Here is an 11,858-nt window from a genome sequence, read left to right as displayed (position 1 = left end):
GATAAGAAGCCCAACCCTAACCCTAACCAAGTAATGCTATGGACCAATTTTTTATTTGGATTAAAAAGTTTTTTCTTTGCATTTTTGTGGGACCTCTCATTGCCAAGGAAAAACTTTTTCATCCAAATTCTATTGGGATGAAAAAAATGGTCCGTATCATTACTAATTCCTAATATGCCGTTGTGTCCGAATGTTCAAATCTACCCAAACCCCAAAACCAAATCTGTGTCCGAATGTTCAAACCCCAAAACTGAATTCCTTGAACCCTTCTCCTTCTTCCCAAAACCCTTCACAGCCACTTAGCTTCCAATGAAAAAGGCCAAGTAAAACCCTAAGCACCATGTGAAAGCTCTTCCTCAGTTTTGGGCTGACCCTGTGTACATAATGAGATGTCTATCCTATACACATCTTGCACAGTAACTTCAGTCCAACTTTTTTTTTTCTTTTTGGATGAACGAGAATTTTGTAACCACAAGAAAAAACCACCACACCAGCAATCAGCTGGAACACCCTTTTTACAAAGCAACCAAAACAACAACAAAAAACCCCTAGACCCATCAAAGCAACCCCAACAGCAAAGCTATTGCCAAAATACAACTGCAGAAACCAAAACAAACTAATTCATCAAACCAAAACAGTAACTACAGACCTCAACATTTAAATCAGTTTTCCTAAAGTTTCTCTTGCCTCTAATTCTGCGTCTCACTTCCCACATGGCTCCTTGCAGGAGTAGCCTTTCCTCTGACATTTGCTAACTTCTATGTCTAATGGCATTCCTCAACCTCCATAGATGATACACAGCAGAGTTCCAAGATAGTTTGCAAACAATCGCTGTCATGCTTTTTTTCTTCCAATCTTGCAATCCTCTGGCCAGAATATCCTCCCTCGTAACAAGAGGACTAGAAATACAACACTTCCCCATTAGAACCCTCCGAACTCTCTTGCTAAAACCACATTCAAAGAAAAGATGGTTCCTGCATTCAAAGAAAAGATGGTTTCGGCAAAGACACATTTTGTTTCTCCTGAACCAAACTAGTCCCCACCAATCAACCAAATGCCTCGGTATCTTTCTTAGAAGCTACCCAAAGAGGCATGTCCTCTGCATCAATAATCACCTTATATAGCTACCTTTGAATATGCACAAGCTGCTCAGATATGGCAGGCGGCCAAGCCCACTCCCCTTCATCCAGGACACTAGATAACCTAGAATCATAGACAAGTCGGTAACCATAATCACTTTTCTTAGGCTAAATTCTAGTTTTAGTCCTTTTAGTCCTATTATGAAAAGTTAAGATCTATAATCTATATAAGTTTGCCATTGTAATGAAACAAATTAAACATGAAAAACAAAAACAAAAAAACAAAACAAAAAATCTCAAATGATTTTCTTTATGAAAGGCTTGTCTGCTTAAGGTGTTTTAGTTTTATTCTTCTTTGTATTATTCACACTCTAGGTTGGCATTGCCATTGTAATATTTAACTGATGGGGCTTGCTTTATACATGCAGTGCTGTACTATTATTTTTATCTTCTTCTTTTTTGTTTTTGAATGAATGAAATTTTTTATAACAACACACAAGTTTCTGCTACACGACATGCCCTCAAAACATTTACAGCACTCAACACCCAGCATAACAACAACCAAAAACAAAAATAGCCCAGAATCTTAATCTTCAAAGATTTGGACAGAAAACCTCCTATGCAAACCAAAACTGAACTAAAAAGGCTCAACTAAAATCTGTACAACTCAACTAAACAACACAACACAAAACCTGCAAAGAACAATAAGCATTTCTCTTCCACTAGCTCCATCAGCCGATGCCAGAGAATGAGCAAAACCTCCACCCAGCCTCACAACAGCCAAAGCAACAGCAATGCCCACCAGCATAAACAAGAAATCAGCAGAACATTCAGCCACAGATTGAATATACATCAAAGCCAAGGAAGGAGAGAATACAGTAAAAAAACCAATTCCCTACCACCATAAACCCACAAAAACATACCATCATCTCCAGAGTGGTATACCCCAGTTAGAACAGAGAGCAGAATTTTCGTCATTCCTTTTCACTTTCCCATTGCCCACGAATCTTGTGCAAGAGTCTTTCCTCTTAATACAATCTATTTCCAAATTTGAGATCATTTCTATACCTCCACAAATTAGAGATAATGGATCCCCAAGCAAAGTTGCAAATGGTAGCTTTAAAACTTTTCCCCTTCCAATCACTCAACCATTTACTCAAAACTCCCCCCACTCCATAGGAAAAACTAGATTGAAAACAAATTTGTATAACTGCTTTCCACAATCTCTTGCTGAAACAACATTCAAAAAATATATGATCTCTAGTTTTAATAACACTCCTGTAAAACAAACACTTCACCTCAAGAAAAAAGCATGTTTAGGGATGGCTAAAGAAAACCATATCAAGTTACTCCAATCAGCCATAGGTTGTTTAACCCTAATAGCTTCCCATGTGTCCTTACTAGAGTAGATGTTAGACTTAGAAACTGACCACAAAGGAATATCATTTTCCCCCTATTTCATAAGGGCAAACTTACTTTGAATATCCACCAACCTATTAAACCGAGCCGGCACCCAATTCCAATTCCAATCCCTTCCTCTAATCCCACTTTGACATCTTTGCATCAATCTTGCTCCTTGCATGCATCATAGATGACTCTAAATCCATGTTTATCAAAAAAGATGCCATCCAGATGCCAGGTTTCCATCTATAAGTAGATTCCACTCCCATCACCCACTTGGAACTTAAGAAATTTCTTAGCTAAATCTCTTAGTTTAAGAAATTTTCACCAACTACAATTAGCATTTTGGGTCACTTTAAGCAACCAAAAACACCTACCCTTTATCAAATTCAGATTCACCCATGCATGTTTTAAAATCTCAGCTCTATTCCAATTTCTTTATACCCAGCCCTGCAGCCCCCCTTAATTCCCTCTTAGATACACAAATGGCATCCCATGAAACTTTTGCCTTTGCAGAGAGAGCCAAATTCATCCCCATTCCATAAAAACCGGTTAAATTTTTGTTCTATTGATCTAATCACCTTCTTGTGTAAGATGAAGAAGATGTTAGACCAATAGGTTTGGATGCTAAAAAGAACCGAAGTAAGCAATTGTAACCTATCAGCAAAATAAGTTTTTATGATTATTCCTTCAGTTGGATAGAACAATATCCATTTTGCATCATATCATAAAAAGAACATAAGCAAGTCCTCTACGAGGTCTCTGGTTCAAGGGTGGCATGCCACAAAGGGAAAGTATAACAAATAAAAAGCAATTTTGTATATCAAAACATAAATGACATGCTCACATGTATCAGTATTTTAATTGCAGGTTCGATTTGTATAAAATTATTAAGATATTCTTTTGTATTTTTCCTTTTTGGTGCCACAAAAAGTCTCACAATTAAGATTCATAGGTAAAGAATGATGGTAGGAAGTATAGTGCATCAACTTCCTCTAGCTAAAACAGCAACTAGTGGTTTGCTAAGAAAGTTAATAGCCATTCCAATAAAAATAAGTAGGAAACAAATGCAAACTCCTGCTACTTGTTTAGCCTAAAGACAGTTCATTACGAAAATGTAATATGTAACTGCATATTATCAATCCATTGGGGAAATAAATCTAGAAGGAGGCTTTCCACACAAATTGTTGTCCAAGACATATTGGAAATATGGTGATCATTCTCAATAGTACTGACTGTCTTCTTTTTTATGTCATACCAAAAGTGAACCTTATTGAGGTCCTCCATCATAACCTTTTCACCATCCTTTGAAAGCACTAGTGATTGGCAGTAGCGGAAATTCTTAGGCACCGTATAAAGCCGACTCCAACTGGTCGCCACCCCGTACTCTTTCATCATCCAACCGTCAATCTCAATGCCGTACACTACTACAAGTCTAAAATCTCTGATAGCTCATATCGATTGAAAGAGGGCACTAAACGAAAAGTAGTTAGAGAAAAATATTTAATTCTAATATAAAAAATATATATTTGACAAGTTTAAATTTAGGGGTTAAATACTTTATTCACCCCTATAGTTTAATTTTTTTATTTTTTGACCCTAGAGTTTACTTTTTATCACAGGAGGTCCTTCTAGTTTGCTTAAAGACGGAGACGTCCCTCTGTCAAAATTCTGTCCAAAATTTGACACAACGCCACGTTTGCACCAATCACGGTTTGACATATATCTATATAATTAATTAATTAAAAAAATAATTTTTTTTTAAAAATATATATTTAATTAAATTTTTTTTTTAAAAAAATTGGGATCCCTTTGGCCATTTGGGGGTGGTTGGGTACTGGTGAGAAAAAGGATCAAATTTCACAGTTATTTCTCGGAAATGCTATAATACATGACAGAGAATAAAAATTTTGGTACCGGTCTTCCAAGGGCAAAGATGAAAGTCGGCGGAGGAGAGGGAGAGACAATATCCTAATACTTAACATAATGCATAATGTTCTCTCAAAACCTAAAAATCTATCCTAATACTTAACATAATGCATGCAACAAAAGTAACTTTATATGTGCCTGTCCTGATTTATTTGCTTCATACATAACAACAATATCAACAATATTAATGTGAAGCCTCCGAAACTTGCAAGAATTACTCAAATTTGCTAATACCCTTTCACTTGAATTACTTGGTAGAATAAATACTTTCATTATTACATAACAACCCCTCTCCATTCATCAAAAACACATAACAATTTCCCTTTTTCTCTTATCAATGGTCAGAACAGTATTTACAGCAATGGCTGAAAGGATTCTATACTTTTATATTTTATCCATATGATGTGAGTCTGTATTCTTATAGCAAAAAAAACAGCAATAGAGGTTTATATCCCAACTTTTGGTGTTGGCTTCACCAATCCTATGGTAGCTTTAAAACTTTTCCCCTTCCAATCACTCATCCCTTTACTCAAAATTCCCCCCACTCCATAGGAACATTAGGTTGAATAAATACTTTTATATTTACAGCTTTCCGTAATCTCTTGCTGAAACAACATTCAAAAAATATATGATCTCTAGTGTCAATAACACTCCTACAAAACAAGCACTTCACCTCAAAAAAGCATGTTTAGGGATGGCTAAAGAAAATCATATCAAGTCACTCCAATCAACCATAGGCTGTTTAACCCTAATAGCTTCCCATGTGTCCTTACTAGAGTAGATGTTAGACTTAGAAACTGACCACAAAGGAATTAATAAGGGCAAAATTACTTTGAATATCCACCAACCTATCAAACCGAGCCGGCACTCAATTCCAATTTCAATCCCTTCCTCTAATCCCGCTTTGACAACTTTGCATCAATCTTGCTCCTTACATGCATCATAGATGACTCTAAATCCATTTTTTTTTTATTAAAAAGGATGCCATCCACATGCTAGAATTCCATCCATAAGTAGAATCTACTTTCATCCCCCACTTAGAACTTGTTAAATCACCAGTTATCCCAAAAGTTTAAGTTGATAGGAAGAGGTAAATTTAATCACTTAATTATTACTTTAACACTCTCTTACGTGTGGGCTCAAGCTCCCTCTAATACCATATTAAATCACTAGTTATCCCAAAAGTTTAAGCTGATAAGAAGAAGTAAATTTAATCATTTAATCATTACTTTAACATAACTTAATAAATTTCTTAGCTAAATCTCTTAGTTTAATAATTTTTCACCAACTCCAATTAGCATTTTGGGTCACTTTTTAAGCAACCAAAAACACCTGCCCCTTGTCAAATTCAGATTCACCCTGCCACCCAAAGAAAACCAGATTTTGTAAAACGATTCCATATATGTTTTAAAATCTCAGCTCTATTCCAATTTTCCATTCTCTTTAAACACAAATGGGCATCCCATGAAACTTTTGCCTTTGCAGAGCCAAATTCATTCCCATTCCACAAAAACCCGGTTAAATTTTTGTCATATATATTGATCTAATCACCTTCTTGTGTAAGATGAAGATGTTAGACCAATAGGTTTGGATGCTAAAAAGAACCGAAGTAAGCAATTGTAACCTATCAGCAAAAGAAATTTTTATGATTATTCCATCTGTTGGATAGAACAAGATCCATTTTTCATCATTTAAAGAACAGAAGTAAGTCCTCTAGGAGGTCTCTGGTTCAAGGGTGGAATACCACAAAGGGAAAGTATAACAAATAAAAAAGCAATTTTTGTATATCATAAGATTCAAAACATAAATGACATGCTCACATGTATTAAGTATTTTAATTTCATGCTAAACATAGAGGTTTAACAATCCAATTCATTGTGAGAGTTCTCTTTTTGTTAACACCTATAGTTTGCTTTCTGTAATAATTATCATTATGGACCAAAAAGAATGAGATTCTTTCTAATTTCCTATAATGCTTGTTGGCTTGGAAGATGAGAATATCATGTGAACTTAATTGCAGGTTGGATTTGTATTTTTCCAATTCGGTGACAGAATGATGATAGGAATTAGTATAGCGCATCAACCTCCTTTAGCTAAAACAGCAACTAGTGGTTTGTTCACAAAGTTAATAGCCAAACCACGTAAAAATTTCAATAAAAATAAGAACATAAAAAGCAACCAAAATACATTCAAAGCTCCTGCAACTTGTTTAGCCTTTAAAAAAAAAAGTAACGAAAATGTATTTGTTTAACTGCGAGTTATCTTCATTGATATAAAATCAATCTGGAGAAAAAGCTCCATTATAGAACGCCAAAGATACAAGTTGAAAACTCTATGGCCTTAATACTATCTATGACATACCCAATAGCCTTTAAGGCTATTACAAAACATCTTAAAAATGTCATCATCACAATCAATATATCGATCTCAGCATAAACCGACGAATTACGTCTCTAGTCCCCATCTCTTTCATCAATGACAATTCTTTTATAAACTTGATAATTCCTCCGTCATCAGTCAATAGTTTGCTCCCAAAAAAGAACTAGAAGAAAACAAAAGGCCTATTAAAAACCATTCCGTTATTCTTAAGCCAAACCTAATAAAACAATAATTTAAGACTAGATCAACATCAGACTTGTCTTATTGAGAGGCAAAAACGAAAATACAAAAAAAAAAATAATAATAATAATAAATAAATAAAGTAAAAAACACCCCACTCCCAATGACGGCGTCAATGATAGAAGAAGAGCATTGAATTCACAATTGTCACTATCGCTGTCGAGAAGAAAGAGGCTTTCCACATAAGAAAGCGTCCATTTCTTATTGGGAATATACGTACCATTATCAAAAAACTTGTATGTCTCTTTTTGTATGTGGAAGTACCATTATCCAAAAGTTTCTCCTGTGGAAGTAATCTTCCATCATAACCTTTTTGTTGTCCTTTGAAAACACAAGTGAGGGGAGGTAGCTGCCCCTGGGCAGCTTACAAAGCCGACTCCAACTGCTCTCCACCCAGTACTCCTTCATAATCCAAACCTCAAGGTTTCCTCCCACACTATGCGAACAAACACATAGCGATCCTCCCACAACCTGAAAATCCCTAATACAATAGGCTTTTAATGGAAGCCTTTGCACTCCAAATTTCTCGGTGGTAAGATCGAATGCGAGAATAGTGTTTGGTCCTCTTCCCCCGTCAGCCAACCAATGGAAAGCACCGTTTGTGAAAGCCGGCGGATATAAAGAAATAAATTGCTTCTTCCAAGGCCATTGATCTTCTACTATTTTCCAAGAATTTGCTTTCAGACTATATATCTTAACTTCAACGGCAATTGGAGTAAAGCGTTCCAGAAATTCCGCAATCTTCAAAACTTTGAAATCGTTGTTGACTGGATCATACCCGAATCCAATATAATCGAATCCTGGATCCTCAAAATCGAGTAGTACATGCTTGTGGTTATCGTCTAAAGGCTCAAAGGGTATTTTCTTGTGTTTTTTATTGACGGGTTCCAAATCACAATTTCAGATCTCCTCTTCTGGATGCAAACTAAGCCGTTGCAACAGCCTAGCATTGAGGTGGGATTGGGGTTTTCTGAAAGATTGAATCGTGGGATGATCTTCACGGGCTCAACGAACCCATTCTCATTGGAAACGTTTACCAAATAGTATTCTTTTACCCATTGATCACCCTTCCTCCGACATGTCTCCAAAATCTGTCTGCGTTCTTTGTTGGTGTCGATACGCATGTTGGTGAAATGCGGCTCTTTGATTAGGGCCAACCATGACTTGGAAACGCATCGAAAACGTAGCAGAGATTTCACAGGTAACAGAACAAGTATAGAGGTGATGAGATCCTGCGGAAGTATTGACATCTTTTGATGTTTGATTGTTGTGAATTGCAGATGATAGTTGATTGTTGGAATTGCCGCAGCTTCTTCTTTTTCAAGAAAAAATTCGTCTGCGGGAAGTTTCAGGTTTTTTTTTATTATTATTTTTTATCTACACATTCTTTTTATTTAGATTTAGAAGTTTTAAAATTTAAACCCAAACAAAACACCGATCCAAATAGAATTAGAAGTAAAGTGAGTGCAGGACCGAGCACTAGCAGTATTGGAAATAAAGAAGCTTAGCAACAAATCAATCCAGAATTCAAACTTAAATCTTTTGAAGATAAGATATCCGAAGATTCAAATTCAAATGTTTCAGAAGATGTAAATTAAAATGTTTGTTATTTAAGTTTTAGATAATATCTCAACAAATCATGAGATTATTATTCTGGTATAACAAGCCATATATTTTGGCTCAGTTTGTTTGAATTCTGGATTGAATTGTTGTGAAGCTTCTTTATTTCCAATAAGCAGCAACTTTTTTAAACTTTTTTTTTTAAAATTTTATTATTATTATTTTTTTTTTATTTTTTTTTTTTAAGTTTAGGGTATAAAACTACTTTTTGCTTTTCTATGATAATATATTTCACAACACCTTCCCTTACCGTTCCCAATATCATTAAAATATTATTTCTTTACAAAATATAAGTTTTCTACTCACCCTTATTTTTTCACTTGTCAAATATATATATATTAAATTTAAGGGTTAAATATCTTATTCACCCATGTAGTTTAACTTCTTTATTTTTTGACCCTTAGGATTTACTTTTTATCACATAAGGTTCTTTTAGTTTGTCTAAAGATGGAGATGGTCTCTCCGTCCAAAATTTAACAGAACGTCATGTTAGCACCAATCACGGTCTGACACGTGTTTATATAATTAATTAATTAAAAAATATATATTTTAAATTAAAATTATTAAAAAATTATATTTAATTAAATTAAAAAAATAAATCTTTTTTTTTTAAAAAAAAAACAAAAACAAATTTTGAGGGTGACCGTAGCCACCCCTTTGGCCATGGGTCTGGGGGTGGCCGAATGCCAATTGAAATATAGCCTGGCCGCGCTAAAGTTGTTGTGCGCTCAACTGAAAGACGCAACGGAAACGGCGTCGCAGAATGCCATGAAACTCGGCGACGTCCTCTTCCAACGCGCCTGGTTACACCGTTACAGGTTCTCTCTCATGTTTTCCCAAAACACCTTTCCCCTTTTCCCTCCCATTTTACTATGCAATTCTTTATTCTGAATCAATTTATGTATCTTAGGGTGTTCTGGTCTCGGCCCCCAACAAAAAACACAACATAGAAGAGTCGTTGCTTCTCGACGACAGCACCGACGTCGTCAAGCTCTCCCTTTGCTTCGCCAACTTTCGTCTGTGCCCTTGGAAGATCAGTACCAAAATTTTCACTCTCCGGCAACGTATTATATAGCATTTTTGAGAAATAGCTGCAAAATTTGATCGTTTTTTCTCACCGGTACCAAAGGGAGTGGCCATAGGCCACCTTTCCCCCCAAATGGCCAAAAGGGGTGGCTCCCAATTTTTTATTTTTTATTTTTTAAAATTTTTTAATTTTATTTTTTAAATTTAATTAAGTATAATTTTTTAATTTTTTTTAATTAATTAATTATATAGACACATGTCAAAACGTGATTGGTGCAGACGTAGCGTTCCGTCAAATTTTGGACGGAGGGATTGTCACCGTCTTTAAGCAGGCCAGAGGGATCTCCTATGATAAAAAGTAAACCCTAGGGGTCAAAAAATAAAGAAGTTAAACCATAAGGGTAAATAAGATATTTAACCCCTAAATTTAAACTTGTCAAACATATATTTTTTATATTAGAATTAAATATTTTTCTCTAACTTCTTTTCTTTTAGAGCCCTCTTTCAATTGAGACGAGCTATAGAGATTGTAGACTTGTAGTAGTTCAAATAAGAGTTTGAGTCCTAAGCACTATAATATAATGTTATACGACAATAAGTCTCTATTGCCTTAGTTTATTAGAAATAGGAGTTTATAGTTTATCTCATAATAAGGTTAGGAATTTATCTTCAAGTCATTGTAGGAGTTTATCTCCAAAAACTTAAGAGTGGTAGTTTATCTCGAATCTTTTACTTTGGTTCATCTCCTATTTAAAAGGTGATTAATTAATAAAAATGAATGAGATAATTAATCCCAAACTTTATGTTTGAAAAATGTTTTAGGTTCCTTAGAATCTAAATTAAGGGTTTAAGTTCCCTCAAAACCTAAAAATCTATCTAAATACTTAACATAATGCATGCAACAAAAGTAACTTTATATGTGCCTGTCCTAATTTATTTGCTTCAAACATAACAACAATATCAACAATAATGTGAAGCCTCCGAAACTTGCCAGAATTACTCAAATTTGCTAATACCTTTTCACTTGATTTACTTGGTAGAATAAATACCATCATTATTACATAACAACCCCTCTCCATTCATCAAAAACACGTAACAATTCCCCCCTTTCTCTTTATATCAATGCTCAAAACAGTATTAACAGCAATGGCTGAAAGGATTATATACTTTTATATTTTATCCATGTGAGTTTGTATTCTTATAGCAAAAAAACCAACAATAGAGGTTTACATCCCAACTTCTGGTCTTGGCTTCACCAATCCTATGGTAGCTTTAAAACTTTTCCCCTTCCAATCACTCATCCCTTTACACAAAATTCCCATGTGTCCTTACTAGAGTTGATGTTAGACTTTGAAACTGACCACAAACTAATATGATCACTTTCCCCCTATTTCATAAGGGCAACGTTACTTTGAATATCCACCAACCTAGCAAACTGAGCCAGCACCCAATTCCAATTCCAATCCCTTCCTCTAATCCCACTTGACAACTTTGCATCAATCTTGCTCCTTGCATCATACATGACTCTAAATCCATGCATGTTTATCAAAAAGGATGCCATCCAGATGCCAGGTTTTCATCCATAAGTAAATTCTACTCCCATCACCCACTTGGAACTTAAGAAATTTCTTAGCTAAATCTCTTAGTTTAAGAATTTTTCACCAAATCCAATTAACATTTTGGGTAACTTTAAGCAAGCAAAAACACCTATCCTTTATCAAATTCAGATTCACCCATGCCACCCAAAGAAGATTCCATGTATGTTTTAAAATCTCAGCTCTATTCCAATTTTTGTATATCAAAATTCTCTTTTTGTGCCAGTGAATGTCCCTCCAAGGACTCAAAATTGTAATACTTTTGTTAACACCTATAGTTTGCTTTCTGTAATAATTATCATTATGGATAAAAAAGAATGAGATTCTTAATTTCTAATTTCCTATATTGCTTGTAGGCTTGGAAGATGAGAATATTTCATGCGTACTTAATTGCAGGTTCGATTTGTACTTTTCCTTTTTGGTGCCTGAAATTATGATAGGAATTAGTACAGTGCATCAACCTCCTATAGCTAAAACAACAACTTCTGGTTTGTTCACAAAGTTAATAGCCAAACCACGTAAAAATTTCAATAAAATAAGAACATAAAAAGCAACCAAAATACATTCAAAGCTCATGCAACTTTTTTTT

At 34.8% G+C, this 11,858-nt stretch overlaps 1 pseudogene; it reads right to left on the bottom strand.

Annotated features, from left to right (window-relative positions):
* Nucleotides 1–751: 751 nt before the first annotated feature.
* Nucleotides 752–11,214, bottom strand: LOC148583263 (F-box protein At4g22390-like; annotated as a pseudogene).
* Nucleotides 11,215–11,858: the final 644 nt, after the last annotated feature.

The sequence above is a fragment of the Corylus avellana genome, chromosome 10 (genome assembly GCF_965113065.1).
Source record: "Corylus avellana chromosome 10, dhCorAvel1.hap1.2, whole genome shotgun sequence".
Taxonomy (NCBI): Eukaryota; Viridiplantae; Streptophyta; class Magnoliopsida; order Fagales; family Betulaceae; genus Corylus; species Corylus avellana.
This window is presented reverse-complemented; position numbering and strand designations above follow the sequence as displayed.